At 34.6% G+C, this 19,244-nt stretch overlaps 1 protein-coding gene and 1 long non-coding RNA gene across 4 annotated transcripts in view; both read left to right on the forward strand.

Annotated features, from left to right (window-relative positions):
- Positions 1-19,244, forward strand: part of LOC106095885 (uncharacterized) — a 54,562-nt gene that overhangs the window by 14,203 nt on the left and 21,115 nt on the right. The gene's annotated exons all lie outside the window — the stretch shown is intronic.
- LOC106095886 (uncharacterized) lies at positions 2,012-2,962 on the forward strand. Of its 2 annotated transcripts, none has more exons than XR_001222819.2 (4): positions 2,012-2,282; positions 2,349-2,461; positions 2,535-2,649; positions 2,714-2,962. It is a non-coding gene; the product is annotated as an uncharacterized LOC106095886 (long non-coding RNA). The 2 variants fall into 2 exon arrangements; XR_009398051.1 differs by having other exon boundaries at positions 2,012-2,273.

Raw genomic sequence — 19,244 nt, forward strand, 5'->3', positions numbered from 1 at the left:
TTCGACATTCTTCTTCAGTTTGGCTCAGATCGGCCCAGATTTGGATATAGCTGCCATATAGACCGATATCTCGATTTTAGGGTCTTGGCCCCATAAAAAGCGCATTGGTTTATTTTTAGATATAGCTACTTAAAAGACCGATATTTTTTTAATACGCAATTGAGCAATGACTTGTACTTATAAGTATTTGGTCCAAATCGGAACATATTTCGATATAGCTGCTACGGGGCATAAGGTAAGCATTTTTCACCGGATTTTGACGAAAGTTGGTTTACATATCCCACCCGAGGTGGTGGGTATCCAAAGTTTGGCCCGGCCGAACTAAACGCCTTTTTACTTGCCCATCCCCATGTACATATATGAATGTGTATTCATACATTAGAATTTGTTTAAACAATATTTGATATTGAAACGAAAACAATATTTGCAAATGTCGAGATCAGGCCTTAAAAAAAGAATCAAAACAATAAACAAAACACTTTCATCAAGTAAATATTTTTATAGTATAGGGGGGTGGCCTAATTAAATGTTTTTGTGTTCAAAATACAAAGTCCATTTTCCCCAAAAAATATATATATTTTTTATATATGTACATATATGTTATTCCCAGTCAGACAAAACTAAACATATTTTATTGTGATTTAAGATGATAGGTAGATGTCAAATCTTTTGTGCCAACCTATCTCAAAACTATGAATCAGCATTACACAGAAAAAATAAACGTCTAAAACGAATTGATCCAATTAATTTTTTTTATCGAAACAATGCGCAATTAATTGATTCAAAAAAAAAAACGCGATTGAAAATTTTCGAGTTTTTCAATCCATCCAAAAACACTGCTATTTGCTAAAATGTGTTTGTTAAAGAAATGTGTCTCCAAACAATTGAAAATTTGAGAAATCTTCAAGTAAGAACCATTTTTTGTAAGTTATGGCCTAAAACCCCGTTTACACTGCTCTTTAAATCCGGATTTAATGGCCCGATCATCTGTTTTCCCTTTATAAAATCAGCTGACGGGAGCCTTAAACCCGGATTTAATGAGCAGTGTAAACGGGTTTAACACATTCTTTATTTTAATTTAAATATTTAAATACACTTGTGCAAATATTTACTTAAATATATTCGATACTAAATATTCCAAGAATATTCAATTAAGGAACAGGGTATTCTGCTCTCATATTAATAAGTGCGGTTCGATTAAAGTTCAAGCTCAAAGATAAAGGGCCTCCTTTTTTATGCCGATTCCGAACGGAGTGCCGCACACACTTAGTAAACAAGTTTAAATATGGCAAGGTACCTGACAAATGTAACCAGCATTGGTAAGAGGATAACAACCGCTGAAAAAATTTTTAATGTTCATGTCGGGATTTGATTTAGGGATTTGAATCAGGCTTTTGGTGTCATAGGCGAAATTTTTTTTATGTACCAAAAAATATTTGCACACTCAGAAAAAGGGTGCGCATAAAATAAAGTAAAACTCTTAGTGGCAAATAGTTCATAAACTTGGGTTTGGGAAGTCATTTTATTTAACCAAGTTTCTTCTCAACAAGTTAAATATTCCTATAGCAAACAAATCTTTTTTATTTACCCAATATAAACATGATGTTATATTCTTCAATTTGTATACATATTCGTTCAAAATAGTTTATGAATTTCCCTAATTTGAGTATTATTGAATAAATTTAATTAGTTACAAGTTTTAACTAAATTTTTCTTTAAAATATATTTAGGCTGACAGATTTGTAACAGAGATGATTAAATCCATTAACTTCTAAGCAATACCAAGCCTAGACTAATTATAAAGGTGCTTTTTAAACACGTTGTTTGTCTGTCATACCTTAACCACATGATTAAAAACTTAGAATATTACAATTGTATTGTTTGAAGGTTTGATTTGTGACGTCACTTTGTATAGGATAAATAGATCTATGTTAGAAACCACAAAAAAATGTCCTTAGAAACATTTACAGGTTTATTATTGACACAAATTCTTATTTTAAAAGGTAAATCCGCCTTTTACATTTGCCTCTATTTACCTGGACTGTACAGTTAAGCATCATATGCTGGGTCATTAACTATTCAGGGCATGTGGCGCCGTCGAAATGACGTTAGCAACACACACTGTTAACAAGAGAAAACCATGCAAACCTTTCCCGTGCTATACAAACAGTATTACTACGCTCAGTCTGATTATACGCATTTTCCAAGAAAAGTCGTAGACGGTAACAAGAAAAAAATGAAAAAGTGCAAAAAGATGAAATAAAATTATCAAGGTAAATTTGGTGAGTCGCGATATCCATCTCTTCTTTCTTTTCAAATAATGTTTTCTATCTCGTTTCTCATCTCAGAATATAATTACAGGAAGTAATTTAATATGCTGCAGTGGTATAGCAGTAATTAGTTCTCATCGCTTCTTCACAGAATAGGCCGAAAATACAGCGTTAAACGGCCTGCAATTTGGGTAAGCATTAGCAATTAAAAAACCCAAAAATGATTATGTTGTTTTACAGAACTTTATTTTTCATTGATTGCAGGAACTTTTAAAATTGAAATGCGATCTACAATGTATACAGCGATGGAATATTTTAACGCTAATGACTTCACCAATGATTTATACTACTAATTACTGACGGACGTACACTTTTGATGGTAAGTATTAGATTGAAAATAAAACTAAGTATCTATACTGAACACTTCATTTCTTTTTCAACAGTGTATACTAAACTATAAATATTGTGTAACGGGAAAATATGGTGCTAACTCCTTTGCGACATATTTGGCGTGGTGTTCATAGATATCACGTGAAGCTTAGCTATGGACATGTCCGTGAAGATAAAGTTAACTTTAACTAGTAGAGACACAAACCAATTAAATTTTCAGCGTAATGTTAACACGTTAACAAAGCTCTGTTGTACAGTTAACAGCAAATATTTATTAATAAAAAAACGATTTTACCTCCAAATTCCACAAAAAAAAACAACAATAAAAAACCAAAATATATCACAAACGCTTAAAATTTCCCAAAATTTTAAAATTACATAAATATTTATCATTATCACATACATAAAACAACTTTTCTCACGAGTGTTATTCTAGATAAAGATGAGCCCACTGTGACGGACTGAAAAATAGTGCGTCAATCACCGCTTGGGGATTTATTACATGGACCAAGGGCTTTCCAAAAATGCGTTTACCGACACCCTAGGTATTGAAGAAAAAAAGATATTGGCCATTTTCGATTGTATTGGCCATATCAGAGCAGTTTCACTTTAGAAAAAGATGGGCCCACTGCGGAGGACTGAAAAATAGTGCGTCAATCACCGCTTGGGGATTTATTATATGGACCAAGGGTTTTCCAAAAAAGACTTAATCGACACCCTAAATATTGAAGAAAAAAATAATGGCCATTTCGAATAAATATAACATCTACAATTTAACTGGCTTAAACTGAAAGGAATAGAAGCCGAAATTTTGCCAGAATTTTGTTCAAATGTATAACCACACAGTAAAAATTTCGAATATTTTATTCCAACAAATGTGTTGACTTCAGTTCAAAATATTTTTCACGATTGTTCATCATATGCACTGAATAAAGAATAATTTCTTTCCATTTATTTAACGTTGAACCATAATCTTCATTAACTAAAAACGAATAGAAATGTCTTTAGCGCTGTATGAAGTTCAACTTTATTAGAAAGTAGTTTATTTTAACTCGACCATTGGGTCACTTTTTTTTGAGTGCGTGACAAAGTATCTCAAACAATAAACAGAGTAGTCTATTAACTTTTGTTCATAGCTCAAATTTTATTCAGTACTTCTCAAATACAAATGTTGTCTTGTCCATTTTAGCTTTGTTTATTTATGTATAATCAACTCGGAGGAATCGTTCTAAAAGAGTTCACAAATGTTGAAAATTGCTCTATAACTTTCGAAAGCATTTTAATCAGCAGGCGTTTTAGAAAAACGGACAAATCAATTCTATAAATGGTGAAGTGTCTCCATATTGTACAAGAAGAATATTCAATTAAGGAACAGGGTATTCTGCTCTCATATTAATAAGTGCGGTTCGATTAAAGTTCAAGCTCAAAGATAAAGGGCCTCCTTTTTTATGCCGATTCCGAACGGAGTGCCGCACACACTTAGTAAACAAGTTTAAACATGGCAAGGTACCTGACAAATGTAACCAGCATTGGTAAGAGGATAACAACCGCTGAAAAAATTTTTAATGTTCATGTCGGGATTTGATTTAGGGATTTGAATCAGGCTTTTGGTGTCATAGGCGAAATTTTTTTTATGTACCAAATCATAAAAAATCAGCAGGCGTTTTAGAAAAACGGACAAATCAATTCTATAAATGGTGAAGTGTCTCCATATTGTACAAGTGTGTCTACAATGTTCTCCATAAATGATTTTAGAAACATTGTAACAATGTTGACCAACGTCATATGGGCTTAATCCTTTCCATCGCATACAAAACATTCTCCACCGCATTGTGGAGATTGAGATCTTTTTTTGAGCTTTTAGCAAATTAAAATATATTACACAAATGTCCGCCAAAAAATACCAAAACCCAAAACTTTACAAAAACACCGGAAATCAGTAAAATTCAAAACACGTTTTAGCTATATCAGGTTATATGACGATTTTGACCATATTTGGCAGGCACTTGAAAGTCATTACCAGAGATGATCAGTATGACGATTTTTTAAGGTTTGCGACTATAAAAAAGTTGTAAACTTCATATACTTGTATGGAACGTATAACAAGTTGTAAACGTCATCAACCTAAAAAGCTATGCTACTTGTTTAGCTTCGACATCATATCATTGTTGTAGATTTATTGTTGTTGCTATAGCGCCTATCTTTTTATAATCAGCGCTCCGCCTGATGACGTTTTCGACGTATAGATTATGCATCGGAAATATATGCGTCAGAGTTTCTAACAGGCCATCTCCGGCCATAACAGAGGTCATTGTTGAAAATGTTCAAAAAGTCTAATCGGCAGATCGTTTTATAAGGGAACTATATTTGGTTATAGACCTTTTTGGTATATTTTGTACATGTTATATATTAAGCTCGGATATACTTCTGTGCAAATTTTAGAGCACGAGCTTAGCTCTATAAATGTTGGGCCAACGATTGTGTGAAGAGGCTACACTGTGCGGAGTGCCACATAGCGACACTACTTCGTAGACATGTTATTGCTTGGCTAAATAACACATAACTATCGCCAGCATTAAGTATGGCATAACCACTGCAAAATTCTTTGCTGACATTCTCGACGGGAGAAAATTCTTAAGAATCAATTTGTGTTGCCTTGTTGGTTTGTGTGTTCCGTATAGAATCAAAAAGGGCTGAACCGATTTCCGTGAAACTTTCGCAAATGGTGGCGTTTCCATGTTAAAAACAAAATACTTCGTATTATGATATCTGATGGGGCCGGACCTTCCCCGTTATCCTAATTTAATTTTCAAGGCGATTGAAGCGATTTTTTTGCACTCGTATAGTAACTTATAAACAAAACTTTATTAATCAAGTTTGGGGTGAGATATCTGGGGGGCCGACACCAACAACCAAAACCAACCAAAGGCATATATGGACCAATCATGACAATAGGCATGACATGACATAAGGGATTAAAATGAAAGATATTTATGAGTAGAGCACAAATCTGACACCTGTTTTAGGCGAGGGGCCTGGTTAACCACCTACCCCCAAACCGGATATATTTATCAACCATGGCAGTATGGGGCTCATGTGAAATATATTTGGAAGTTGGAAAAAATCTGGAACCCAAAGAGCATGAGGCCACTCCACCCCCAAGAGCGAGTATGTAGAATATACGAGGGGTAGCAAGCGGTCCCACTTCAGCAAGATATAAATCTTAAAAAAGGTCTATTTAAATATAAAATCAAGAGTGCAATCACATTTCACCACAAAATGACCATCAAGAAATTGAGCTGCTATATGGAACAGAAGCAAAAAATATTCGGATATTCGAATAAAATGCTCCGCAAATCGGTGTCCTATGACCCACGAGCCGTATGAGCTACACTGACATATTTAATCGTACTCAAATTAAAATTTTGTATTCAGAAGCAGGGAGACCGAGGACATAAACTGATTTAAACAAGGTGTTTCAGGCAAATCTCCGAAAGACACCTCATTGTATATAGTGCAGTCTCTGGAACTTTGGAAATGAAAAATTTACGATTATTTTAAGTAAATCTTTAATTCTGTATTCCCAAATCTTAATGAAGCCTTAAAATAGGTATGTTTGACATTTCTATAAAGGAAATTTGTGAAATAAACGATTTTCAAATCTACATTAAGTTTTGGGAATATCGGTATTTGTATTTACATATATCTGAATATATCCATTATGGATAAACATTTTATAAAAACTTTACAAACATTTTTAGGAAAAAATATATTTATATTCATTTGTCCCCATTTTGTTTCATAGAGATTTTTTTTTATATTTTTGTATCCTTTTCAAAATTACCTAGCAGTTACACTGCTGGAAGCATTTACAGGTTATATGTATACTCAATAATAGCAAAAGTTAAAAAGTCTAAATTAAACAATTAAAGTTTCATCTAACAAAAAGATACTGGATAACTTACTCGAATTAAAGTTTGGCAAAAATATAACAAAGACGATCATTATCATTAAGCTCACCTCGAAATAGAAGTTAACACACGGAAAATAAAAAATATTTAAATAATCTTATAAGTCAGTCCAATGTATATTTGCGGAAATATTTGACGAAAAACACATTTTCTATTTTTGTAAATCATAAATCAATAATCATTTGAGCAGCGTTGATTTATGTGCACCATAAAAAAATATTGCATTTTACCTAAAGTTCTTTTTTTCGTGGAATTTTGCAACCTATCGTTCCGTTATCGAATCAACAATTGAATTTGTTGACAACTTTTATTTTCAAAAGCAATTAATTTTTTTCCATGAATGTTTTAAAAATGTTTTTTTTGTGAGTCAATACCCGTATGTCTGGGAGAAATTAAGCAGCACCCATTTACAATTGTATGGTGATGGTGATAAGGTTCATATTGTGTAGCAAAGGCGTCTGTTTGCAAACGTCCCATAGCTTTTCAAGTTCAACAACATTTCGTGAGCACTTGGAAGTTTTCCTGATACAGATGTCATCACGTGACTAAATAATCATCTCAAAAGAATTTTAGCAATGTTTTTTTTAATGTTTTTCTTTTTTGCAATTGACGATATTTATTAAATAGAATACCAAAATCCCCCAGGTAACCGTGGGTTCGATTTCCACTTGAGGCCTGGTCTGACGCTACTGTGGTATCACACAGGATTTAAGAAAGTTTGTTAGAAACTAAAGTGCCACTCTAACCTAACCTAAGGTGAACATGCCAGCTCAGGACGTATGACGCACGAGATCCAAATCGAGTTTTAGTGTCATTTGGTATCTATTTAATACCAGACAAAAGGTATTTATATGAAAACCACTTCCGGGAGTTAATGGGAATTGAATTATTGAATATTCCATCCCCTAATGAACCAAATTAAAAAAAAAATTAAAATAATTCTTATCGATTCGATAGTTCGATTATTTATTATAATAGTTACAATTAAAAAATAACAAAAATAATCTTATATACATACCCTCCACCATGGATCGCATTTATCAAGTTCTTTGAATGACATTTTCAAATATAAAAACATCACCTCCAAAATTTCAGGCAAATCGAGTAATAATTGCACCCTCCAGAGGCTCAAAAATTTAAACTGGGAGATCGGTTTTTATGGCACCTGTATCAGGTTATACACCGATTTAGACCATACTTAGAACAGTTATTGGAAGTCATACCAAAACGATATATGCAAAATGTCAACCTATTGAATAAAAATTGCGCCCTCTAGAAGCCCAAAAAATCTAATCGGGAGATCGGTTTATACGGCGCCTATATCAGGATATGGAATGTTTTAGACCATACTTGACACACTCATTCGAAGTCACAATAAAACACTTTATGCAAAATTTCGGTCAAATCGGATAAGAATTGTGCCCTCTAGAAGCTCAAGAAGTCAAAACCCTACTAAATCGGTTTATATGGCAGCTATATCAGATTTTCAACCGATTTAGACCGTACCTAGCATAGTTGTCGGAAGTGATACCAAAAGTCCACGTGCAAAATTTCAACCAAATCGGATAAGAATTTCGCCCTCTAGAAGAAGAGTCAAGACCCAAGATCGGTTTATATGGCAGCTATATCAAAACATATACCGATTTGGCCCATGTACAATTCCAACCGACCTACACTAATAATAAGTACTTGTGCAAAATTTCAAGCGCCTAGCTTTACTTCTTCGAAAGTTAGCGTGCTTTCGACAGGCGGACGGACATGGCTCGGATCGACTTAAAATGTCATGACGATCAATAATATATATACTTTATGGGGTTTCAGACCCATATTTCGAGGTATTACAAACGGAATGACGAATTTAGTATACCCCCCATCCTATGGTGGAGGGTATGACAAATATTTTCTAATGGTGTCAATATTTTAAGTACAAAGCAAAAAAACACTTTTGCAGCAGTGACAATAATACAATTTGACGCCGTCAATTCTTAATAACCATCTTCGTCTGGTATTAAATTGACACCAAATGGTATTAAAAATATTTTCCAATAAAGCGAATAAAATTATTCCAGCCGTTATTGGCAAAGTGCCGTCCTTTTTCTATCAGTATTCATTGCGGAGTGGAATATTGAAGTGGCAACGAGATTGGTTTTTAAGCTAACGGTTTGTACTAAAACCAAAACCAACAGTTTAGCATTAATAGCTGTACAATTTCCTTAACAAGGCTAGTAGCAAATGGTAGTTATTATTTTATATTGCATCCATACCATCCGGTATTGGCTTGATACCATACAGTGTTGCTGCACTATCAATACCGTATGGTGCTGATATGAGTACGTTTGGTATTAAAATTTCCCTGAGTGTATTAAATTGTTATTATTGTTTTGGTGTAATAGGAATGAATGAATTAAAATAAGTTGCATAGGTTGGCCCATCTAGTCGTTGGGCAACTTTTTCGTGCATCACCATGTACTTGTCGCAATGTGCATTAAAAGAGTATTGTCAAAAGAATGTTCCATACACCGTTCGACATTCGAAGTTATCAGTGTCGAATCTTGGCATATCGATAAATATGCATACATAGTAAATCACCTTCTCGACCAGTGTATTTCTTGATTACAGAAAATCTATCATCATGTTTGCATTGATCTTCCTCATATTAATATTGCGCTACGCTCCATTACGGACATAAACAATGGTTTAATTTGTCATTCCATGTTGAGTGAAACGATAATGGTTTCTACAATCGCAGACATTCTAGAGATGCCGGTTAGAAACGTTGACTCCCATAATAAGTTTCACTTACCCACTTTCAATCGTAGAGACAAGAAATGGGTGACTTATAAGTGAAATCTTCCCCTATTTTTATACCCACCACTGAAGGATGGGGATATACTCATTTTGTCATTCCGTTTGCAACACAACGAAATATCTATTTCCGACCCTATAAAGTAGTAGCCATGTTCGTCCGTCTGTCTGTTGAAATCAGTCTACAGTCTTTAAAAATAGAGATATTGAGCTGAAACTTTGCACAGATTCTTTTCCTGTCCATAAGCAGGTTAAGTTCGAAGATGGGTTTTATCGGATTATATATTGAATATGGTCTAGATCGGTCCTGATTTGGATATAGCTGCCATAAAGTCCTATCTTTCAATTGAAGGCCTTGGGCCCATAAAAGACGCATTTATAGTCCAATTTCGCCGAAATTTGGGACAGTGAGTTATGTGAGGCCCTTTTACATTATTTTTCAAGTTGGCTCAGATCATTGCAGACTTGGATATAGCTGCGAACTTAACGTATTTTTACTTGTTTCTATTTGTATTGACATCCCTAACCAGTCCGATTGTAAATGCATCAGCATTAAAGTAGAAATCACACAGTCAGTGCTGCAACACATTGACATACTATGATTACTTGCATTCTGATATTTCTTTCACACTGGCAATCTTGCAAGGAGGAACGAAAGCATTTCTTTTCCATGAAGTTTCTTAGATTTTGAATGGGTTTTCTTTGTTGTTGGTTTGCTGCGACTTGTTATGCGGTTCATTGAAATGTATGCCCAACGATCAGCTCGTGCTAAATCACATGTCACATGATGATCACGCGCTTCATAACTGGATCCAATTGGCACTCTGGGTGACTCTATTTAAATGGATTCAAATGCACCATCATAAATGAGCACAGTTTAATCGAAATTAATTAAAAATAATCATAACATTTTTATTTTATAGCCCACTTATCGTCTACGATGACATGCAGAACGCAAAGCCAACATTTGAAGAGTTTTTAATACATTGCCTTCATTATGTCATAAGCGATTCTCGATTAAGAAAACTAAATTACAATAATTGCCAAAAGACAACTTATGTAACAATTAGAGTGGTGGTTGCATTAAAAACCTTTGTTAATACCTATTCTTTATGAAAATAAGTCGAAAAGTCGAAAAATCAACTTTCGCTATTTTGATAAAAGTCTAAAGGTCAACTTTTCGTCCCAACTTGGGATCCCTAATACATCCATATATGGTCCGAACTACAATAGATTAACTGCAGTTGGGATGTTGAGTGGTTAAAGTTATTTATTCAAAATTCAATTTTTTGCCCATATCAGATAAAACTTTGGCTTTTATGCGCCCATGACCTTAAATCGGGAGATCGGTCTATATGGCAGATCTATGGTGCAATCTAGACCATATGCGATTTGAAAATCAAGGACCCAAATGTTACTAATATATCCAAATTTCAGGGAAAACGGTCGAAGAACTAATGCAACTCACTGTTCCGAATTTCAACGAAATCAAGTAATAAATACGCCTTTTATAGGCTCAAGACCAAAACCGGGATATCGAATATGTGCTAAATTTCAGCTGAAATTTTCAACTTTTATAGGCTGTAGCGGGATTTGAACGGGAATGTTCTTCGGCAAAATTTGCATTTGCGGACGGACAGACATATGTCTAGCTCAGGTAATGGAGAAACACAAAAGGTGAATGTTTTTGTTATTCTCGTCAGTACACTCAAAAAAAAGTGAACACCATATGAATGAAAATTGAACTAAATGGAAGTAACAGACAGACATATGTCTAGCTCAGGTAATGGAGAAACACAAAAGATGATTTTTTTTTTGAAAAATGCAACACTGAATACAAATGTTAAAAAAGTAACACTCAAAATGTAAACAATTTTTAAATTTGACGACCAAAAATCCTACTTCATGTGTGGCAACACCGAATGACGCTCGGTTTCAAGCGTCAACGTTGAACATTTTTTTAACTTTTCCGCGTTGCTTTTGTGGAATTTATGTGCTGAGCTGCATTTTTGCAACGCGACGCTCAAAACCAAAGCTAGCTCAACGCGCTCATGTCAAACTTGGCCTAAAGATCGACACGCCGCAATACACACACGCGTATCCAACAAAAAAACACTTTCTAACGCCACAGCCACGAACAAATAAAAAATACTAAGGCATGACAGAAAAGACAAGACACATGCATCTTCAAAAAAATCCTTAATGAAAATTTATGAAATAATTCATAACAAAACATGATTATTGTTTTGTAAAGGAGTATATCTATAACAAGATGCTATTGAAAATGTCTTAAAAGTGCATTTACATATTTTAAGGATCATGTACAACATATTTCATTTCGCACTAATTAAAAAAAATTTGTATCAAACTTGTGCTCAAAATATATGATAATAAGCTATATGTAGCAAAAATTTGCCACAATTTTTTTTTTCGATACACAGACTACAATTAAGGATGTAATTTTCCCTTCCGCGAGCATTTTTTAACAAGAATTTATGTTTATTTAAACTGGTTACAAAGAAAAAATTTTAGGAAATGTCCATACATACTTTAAGTATATGAACTAATTGATATTTCTTTTAAAATTGAATATGTTCCTGTAGCTTAGCAAAATTTCATAATAGAAGAGAAAATTTTCATAAAACAAAGTCAAATTTTTATACCAATTTTGGGTAAATTTATTACTACATTATACGATACCCTTTTGTTCAGTGTAAAAAACCATGCGTTTTGTAAATAGGCAAACAAACTTACCACGTTAGAGTAACCTATCGACTCCTGCAAATGAAAACTTGCCCATACACATTACATTAAAGAACAGGGGGCAACTTCTCACGTATCAATAAGTGCTGTCCGATTCAAGTTTAAGCTCAATGATAAGAGGCCTCCGAGTCCGAATGGCGTGCCGTAGTGCGACACCTCTTTAGGGAGAAGTTTTTAATTGGCGTAGTACCTCACAAATGTGGCCAGCATTAGGAGGGGATAACCAACGTTTAATTTTTTTCTGATGTTCTCGCCAGAATTCGAACCCAGGCCTCCACCTATCACTGCCATGTCAAAGCCATTCATGTTGCGTGGATTATAATGAATACCTTTGTCGGACTTTGTTATTTAGTATCTTCGTCTCCATTAACACTACCATCAGTCAGTGCATGAGGTGGTGTTATCAATGTCTAACGAAAGAAAATCATTAGCCAAATCACGTGTTTCCATATTTGGATAATTTCTAAAAAAATTTCATACATCCTCTTATTGTTTATTTCACACCTCACCCATCCAAAAAAAACATATCGCGTATGGTAAAAGTGGCAATTTAGAGTATTATAATCGTAAGCAAAAAATCTTTATGGTGGCTTTCATAAAAATAGTTTATAAGCATTCCTCTGCATAGCAAACTTTAAGGAAAATCTACTTACAAATCTTTCAAAAGCCGGTCCATATATGGTTATGTATATGAAAAATATTTACTTATGCCTAAATTGCCCACTATGTGTCAGAAAGCAGCACGTAAACTTATCGTCAAGCTGGCAATCGCACGAACATTTTATAGGCGTTAATTGGATTTTTGATTATCGCAATCACATAATAAGGATTTTTATGCGGATTCTATTGTGTGTAATCAGTCAAAATAGCGTAAAATTACTTTCCATTAGCAAAAATAAACATTGGCCAAAAGTTTATTTTTTGCACTTCTTGAGTTATTAACTCTGACAACGTCAAGTATTCTGTACCGAATGACTATTGAAATGCGAAGAAGGAGATTGAAAGCAAAAAAACCCAAAGTACCACTTTGTGATTACGACCGTTTAATTTGAAATTAGCATTCCCAATTCTGCAGCCCTGACCCTGAAATGAGCCATTGAGTAAACACTGCAGTATTAAAATAAAACCAAACTCTCCAAGGCACCCCACATTTGACATGACAGATATGTAGGAAATCTATTATTTGTGCTGATTAATTGTTCTTTATTCCCATCTATATGGCCAGAATTCTCAAAACAATGTATTCATATGTAGTACTACTTGATAGGTGTGAATTTCTACAAACAAACACACCATGCCACGAATACGTATGGAAGAATAAATAATTTGTATTTACCACCATCTATAGTTGTTTTGTTTATTCGCTTAATTTTATTTGCAAACATTTGGAATAACAAGCCATATTCTAATAACGGCCACACATTTACCTCACGATTTTATTATTGATTTATTCACTCTACCCATGTGAATGTGCTCCTCGAGGACAGTAGAACCATTATAAAAACGGACTACTTTAATGTTCTACGCATATGTACATGTACATATATCAGAAGAGGTTAACTCAGCAGCAGAGACCTACGGTTGGTACGTACATTGGCCATCATAGAGCGTTTAATATTTCGGCAACAACAATTATATATACTCCAATAAAAGTACAGAAATGTCTACATCCAGAATATTAATTTTCTATTTATTCCCTTTTTGGAAATTGAAATGTCACAAACTATTGAAAAAGTTGTATTATGTCTCACGAACATCTTATTAAGGTACAAAGCAAAAAATTCTGATAGTCGACCTTCTGAGCTGGAACACTTTAAATCTGGATATGTACCTATGTTCCCATGAACATTCCACTAAGGAATAGGGTATACTTCTCTCATATCAATGAGTGCAGTTCTATTCAAGTTTCAGCTCAATGATACAAGGCCAACTTTTTATGCCGCTTAGCGACACCACTAGAGAAGTTTTAACATGGCTGGATGCCCTACAAATGTCGCCAGTATTTGTAAGGGGATAAACCGCCGCAAATTTTTTTTTTTATGTTCACGCCAGTATTTGAACCTCTGCGCCACGGTGGCCTCCGGATCAGAAAAAAAGTTGGCCCATCATTTAAGATTTTTCCTTATTTGTATGATTTGAGCTATGAAAACGAGTCAAGAACCAAATCTTTAAAATGAAGAGAATATATCTAAGTTCAATTTCTTTATTAATAACGAACAACACCATGAAAAACACCTCATCCGAAATTTCAGCCAAATCGGATAAGAATTGAGCGCTCTATTGGCTCAAGAATTCAAGATCCAAGATCGGTTTATATGGCAGCTATACCAGATTATGAACCGATTTGAACCATACTTAACACAGTTGTTGGAAGTGATACCAAATCACCACGTTCAAATTTTCAGTCAAATCGGACGAGAATTGCCCCCTCAAAGGCTCAAGAAGTCAAGACCCAAGATCGGTTTATATGGCAGCTATATCAAAACATGAACCGTTTTGGCCCATTCACAATCCCAACCGATCTACACTAATAATAAGTATTTGTGCAAAATTTTATGCGGCTAGCTTTACTCCTTCGAAAGTTAGCGTGCTTTCGACAGACAGACGGACGGACGGACATGGCTAGATCGACTTAAAATGAAATGGCGATCAAGAATATATATACTTATGAGGGCTCAGACGCACATTTCGAGGTGTTACAAACAGAATGACGAAATTAGTATTCCCCCCATCCTATAGTGGAGGGTATAAAAACTAAACACATATAGACGCTTCTATTTCCTGGGCTATTGTGCTTTTTTTACTTAGGAACACTGTTTTTTTTTTGTCCCAAAGTCAATTTCCTAACTTTCACCATCATTTGAGATTTTTGTCTTCAATAGCAAGAAGCAAAGTTAAGGATCAATTAACCTACCATTTAAAATAAAAAAATTATAAATATCAAGCAAAATATTTCTCGTTTGTTTCTCTTTAGAGACGAGCTTAATGATAGAAGATTTTTTGCAATGAGAAAAGCAAAGCCAGAGATCACAAGACACCAACCTCGTTTCGTTTTTGGTTAGAAGACTTTTCAACCATATTAAGGGTCATACATTGGTAGGTCGTACTTATATCGACTATACCGCGAAAACGTGTCTACGATGTATGCACGTCACTAACACACATTTGACACCTTTCACACGAACTGTTCTCTTCCATCGCATGAGTTTTTTTTTTGTAGAGATAGACTAATTTTCTACACCACTACATGGCCTCCATGGTATACACATGTTATTTGTGCATCTTTTGGACATCTCAGGCTAGACTGAGGAACTTAACCAATCTTTGTGCTAACAAGTAAAAGAGCGCTAAGTTCGCCCGGGCCGAATCTTATATACCCCACCAAGGATCGCATTTGTCAATTTCATTGAATGACTTTTTCAAATATATATGAGTTATATCAAGTTATGAACCGATATTAACCCTGCTTGTCATGCCTGTTAGAGGTCGTAGACCAATTCCACCTACAAAATTTCAGGCAAATCGAGAAATAGTTGCGCCCTCCAGAGGCTCAGAAATTCAAATTGGGAGATCGGTTTATATGACAGCTACGGACTGATTTAAACCACACTCGGCACAGATGCTAAAAGTTATACCAAAACGATATGAGCAAAATTAGAACCAAATCGGATAAGAATTACATATGTATTTGATCCAATTAATATTCGTCTTTTCCAGTTTTCACTGTATGCATATGTATATATGTGTACCGTTATATCATTTAACCGATCTGCTTGATTATCGAGAATTGAAAAGTAAACAAATCGTATTGTTGCAAAACAGATTTAATACTATTTTTGAAATGAATATGTTCATTCTTCGCAACGAGAGTAGAAACAAACACACACGAACCCGTAGCGATATGTCGACAAAGGAAAATGCCATTTATCATCGAAACTAATTGAATTTGTTTGTATAATTAACACGTTATAAAAGTGGTCGCACACACCAAAGACGTGACCATAAAACGGTTGCTAATTGAGAAGTAGGTGTTCGTAAGGGTCTAATTCTGTGGAGGACAATGTCTACTTGGGTACAACCCCAGCGCCATAAACCTATAACGCATATATATCTAGTCATCTCGATATTCTAAATCAATATATCCATATTCCTGTTCCCGTGTGTCGAAATCACGATGGGCTATTTGTTGATAATTGACATTCATACTTTATATATATATATATATATATATATATATATATATGAGTTGTGGAAAAATTTTATAGCTTCCATATAAACCGATATACGCTGAAATATATCCCCATAGGCCACTGTCTAGATATAGCCCATAGTTTGACTCCTTGAACGGCTACAAAAACTAAAATTTCGTATGCGAAATAACTTTAGACACACACCAAATACTTTACCTTAAATGGTTACGACAGAACATTTGTCCTATTAGCTGAACTTAGAATACAGTTGCAAGAGCATCGATCTTCTGCGCACCTTCTAAGATCCCTGACGCCAAGATTCGAAATGTCTTTCACCAATTGTTTTTGATCTTTGGTCGTTCCGGTTTGCGTGTACTACAGTGATCACATTCAAAAGACTTCTTCGCTGGAGCTGCTTCATTTATTACCTAGCCAACGCAACCGATATAGTTTGATACGTTTAACTATGCCGATAGTCTTCATTATACATTTTACATTTTACGAAGAATGTTTCTCTGAAACACTCCAAACACTGCAACGTCTGCTTTTACAAGTATCCATGCCCAAACCATACAACAACACGTATAGTATCAGTGTCTTGAATAGTGTAATCTTCGTCTATCGAGACGTTTCTAAACAGCTTACTTACTCCAGCAAGTAGCACCTATTTGCCAGTATTATACCTCTTTTTTTCAAACCTGGTGTGATTCATTTCGGTCACGAATTTTTATTTCATCTATTTAAATAAAATTACACAGCCACACAATTATGCACATAGCAAAAACTGTTTCATATCATACAATATTAATTTTAACCGTTAACATTGACCTTTTGCTAACATTGAACATAAAAACCAAAACACGACTTAAACTAATATCACAGATTCCTATTGTTCCTATTCTTGCTGTGGAACTTGTATCAGCAAGTATTATACAGCAGAGTCTTATTGATTGTGAAGGGATACCAAACTCTGTCATGGCTTGAAATACCTTTGAAGCTGTCAAACGCGATTTTGTAGTCAACAAAGAGATGGTAATTGTAGACCTGTTCTTCTCGAGTCTTTTTCAAGATTTGGCGCAGTGTGAATATCGGTCTATGGTGGATTCACCTGGTCTAAAGCCGCTTTAACTCGTTGATTTTAGGTTTTAATCTTTCACACAGAACGCTCGAGAGTATCTTGTATGCGTTAGGGAGGAGACCTATTCATCTGTAGTTAGCACATTCCATCTTGTCTGCTTTCTAGTGTACGGAACATAGTATACTCAGATTTCAATCATCGGGTATGCGCTCTTCTAGCCAGATCGCGCAAACGAGATGATGCATACGCATTATCTGCGTGTTGCCTCCAGTCTTAAATAGTTCAGCCGGCAACCCATCGGCTTCTATTGCCTTTTGTTCTTTTGTCGGGTTACTTCTACTTGGATCTCAATCTGACTAGGAAAGTCAGTCCTCAACAACATTTCTGATAATGGCTTATTATCAGAGATTGGTTCTGCGGTTCTACCATTATCGGGCACTATCAGCTGGGTGAAATTTTCTTTCCATATCCCAAGCACACTATCTATATTAGTTATCAGAATTCCTTCTTTGTCTCTGCAGGAGGATGCGCCTGCACCAAAGCCACCGGTGATCCGTGCTTTTATAAGGAAAATGGCAAAAATCGACTTCACTTTATTTATGGCCTTGTTGTTTACAAAATATTACCGAAGTTGAATGATAAACTCACCGTCATTTATTGAATATTTCCGATTCTAGAAAATTGCAGTGGCCAACGCGTAAAAATATTTTCCAAATATAGATACATAATTGTGAGGCTATTTTTATTTAATGATGTGTGCGGCAGCAAGATATTTGCTTTTGAAATGATTTATGCTTGACATGACGACAGGAGTGATAGGACATTCTATTTAATTTCAAAGTTGGACGTTTGACCAAAACATCAAAATTAATTAGAAAATCGAATAGAAGCGCAGTGATGCTGAATCTGCTGATCATTTGTTTGAACATATCATACGATCCAAATCTAACCATATTTGAATATACACAGAAAAAATTTGGCCGGTAATTTAAGAATTTTCCTTATTCGTAGGATTGTTATTGTTTCATGAAATTATGTTGCCATATTCTCGTTTTTAATTAATTCTATTATAATAATATATATTTTTATTACAAGACAATGATCAACTTGCTTCTAGTTGCATTATTCTAGCTTTTTTGGTTCGCTGTAGGCGAAGTTGAACTATTTTTATTCTAACAAAATTAACAAATTTTGTAACCCCTTTCTCATCCTACGAATTTTAAATCCATTTTCAACATTCTTAACGGTTTGTCCTGGTGGATGAAGTCAATCAGTCAGTCAAGCAGCTCTTTAAATGTTTGTTACCTTTAAAGGATTCAAGGTTGAAATTGTATATTTACACAAAATCTAATGTTGATATCTTCAACCAAAATCACTTACTTTTATTTCTTCCCCAATAGACACATATATTTAGGGCATAATAGTACTTTTAATCATTTTTAGTAGCATCTAATAAGCGCTTTACAAAATTGCTACAAACAAAATTTCAATGCAATATTTTAATGCGTTGGGTGAAAATATATTATTTATCAAGCCCGTTGCTTGAAAATAATATGTGTTACAAATCTGACATTTTTAGTGCCAAATAGTATTTCAAATTTCGGATTTCCTGCTCATTAAGTGGTTCGGGAAAAGTACATTTCGTACAGTTGTACGAAAGTAGATACGTTCAACTTACAACTGTACGAAAATTATCCATTTTCGAACAGTTGTTGGAAAAAATTTACATTTCGTCACATTTTAGTACAAATGTAAACCAATCCAAACCTTCCTGGCC

This window comes from Stomoxys calcitrans, chromosome 4, assembly GCF_963082655.1.
Source record: "Stomoxys calcitrans chromosome 4, idStoCalc2.1, whole genome shotgun sequence".
Classification (NCBI taxonomy): Eukaryota; Metazoa; Arthropoda; class Insecta; order Diptera; family Muscidae; genus Stomoxys; species Stomoxys calcitrans.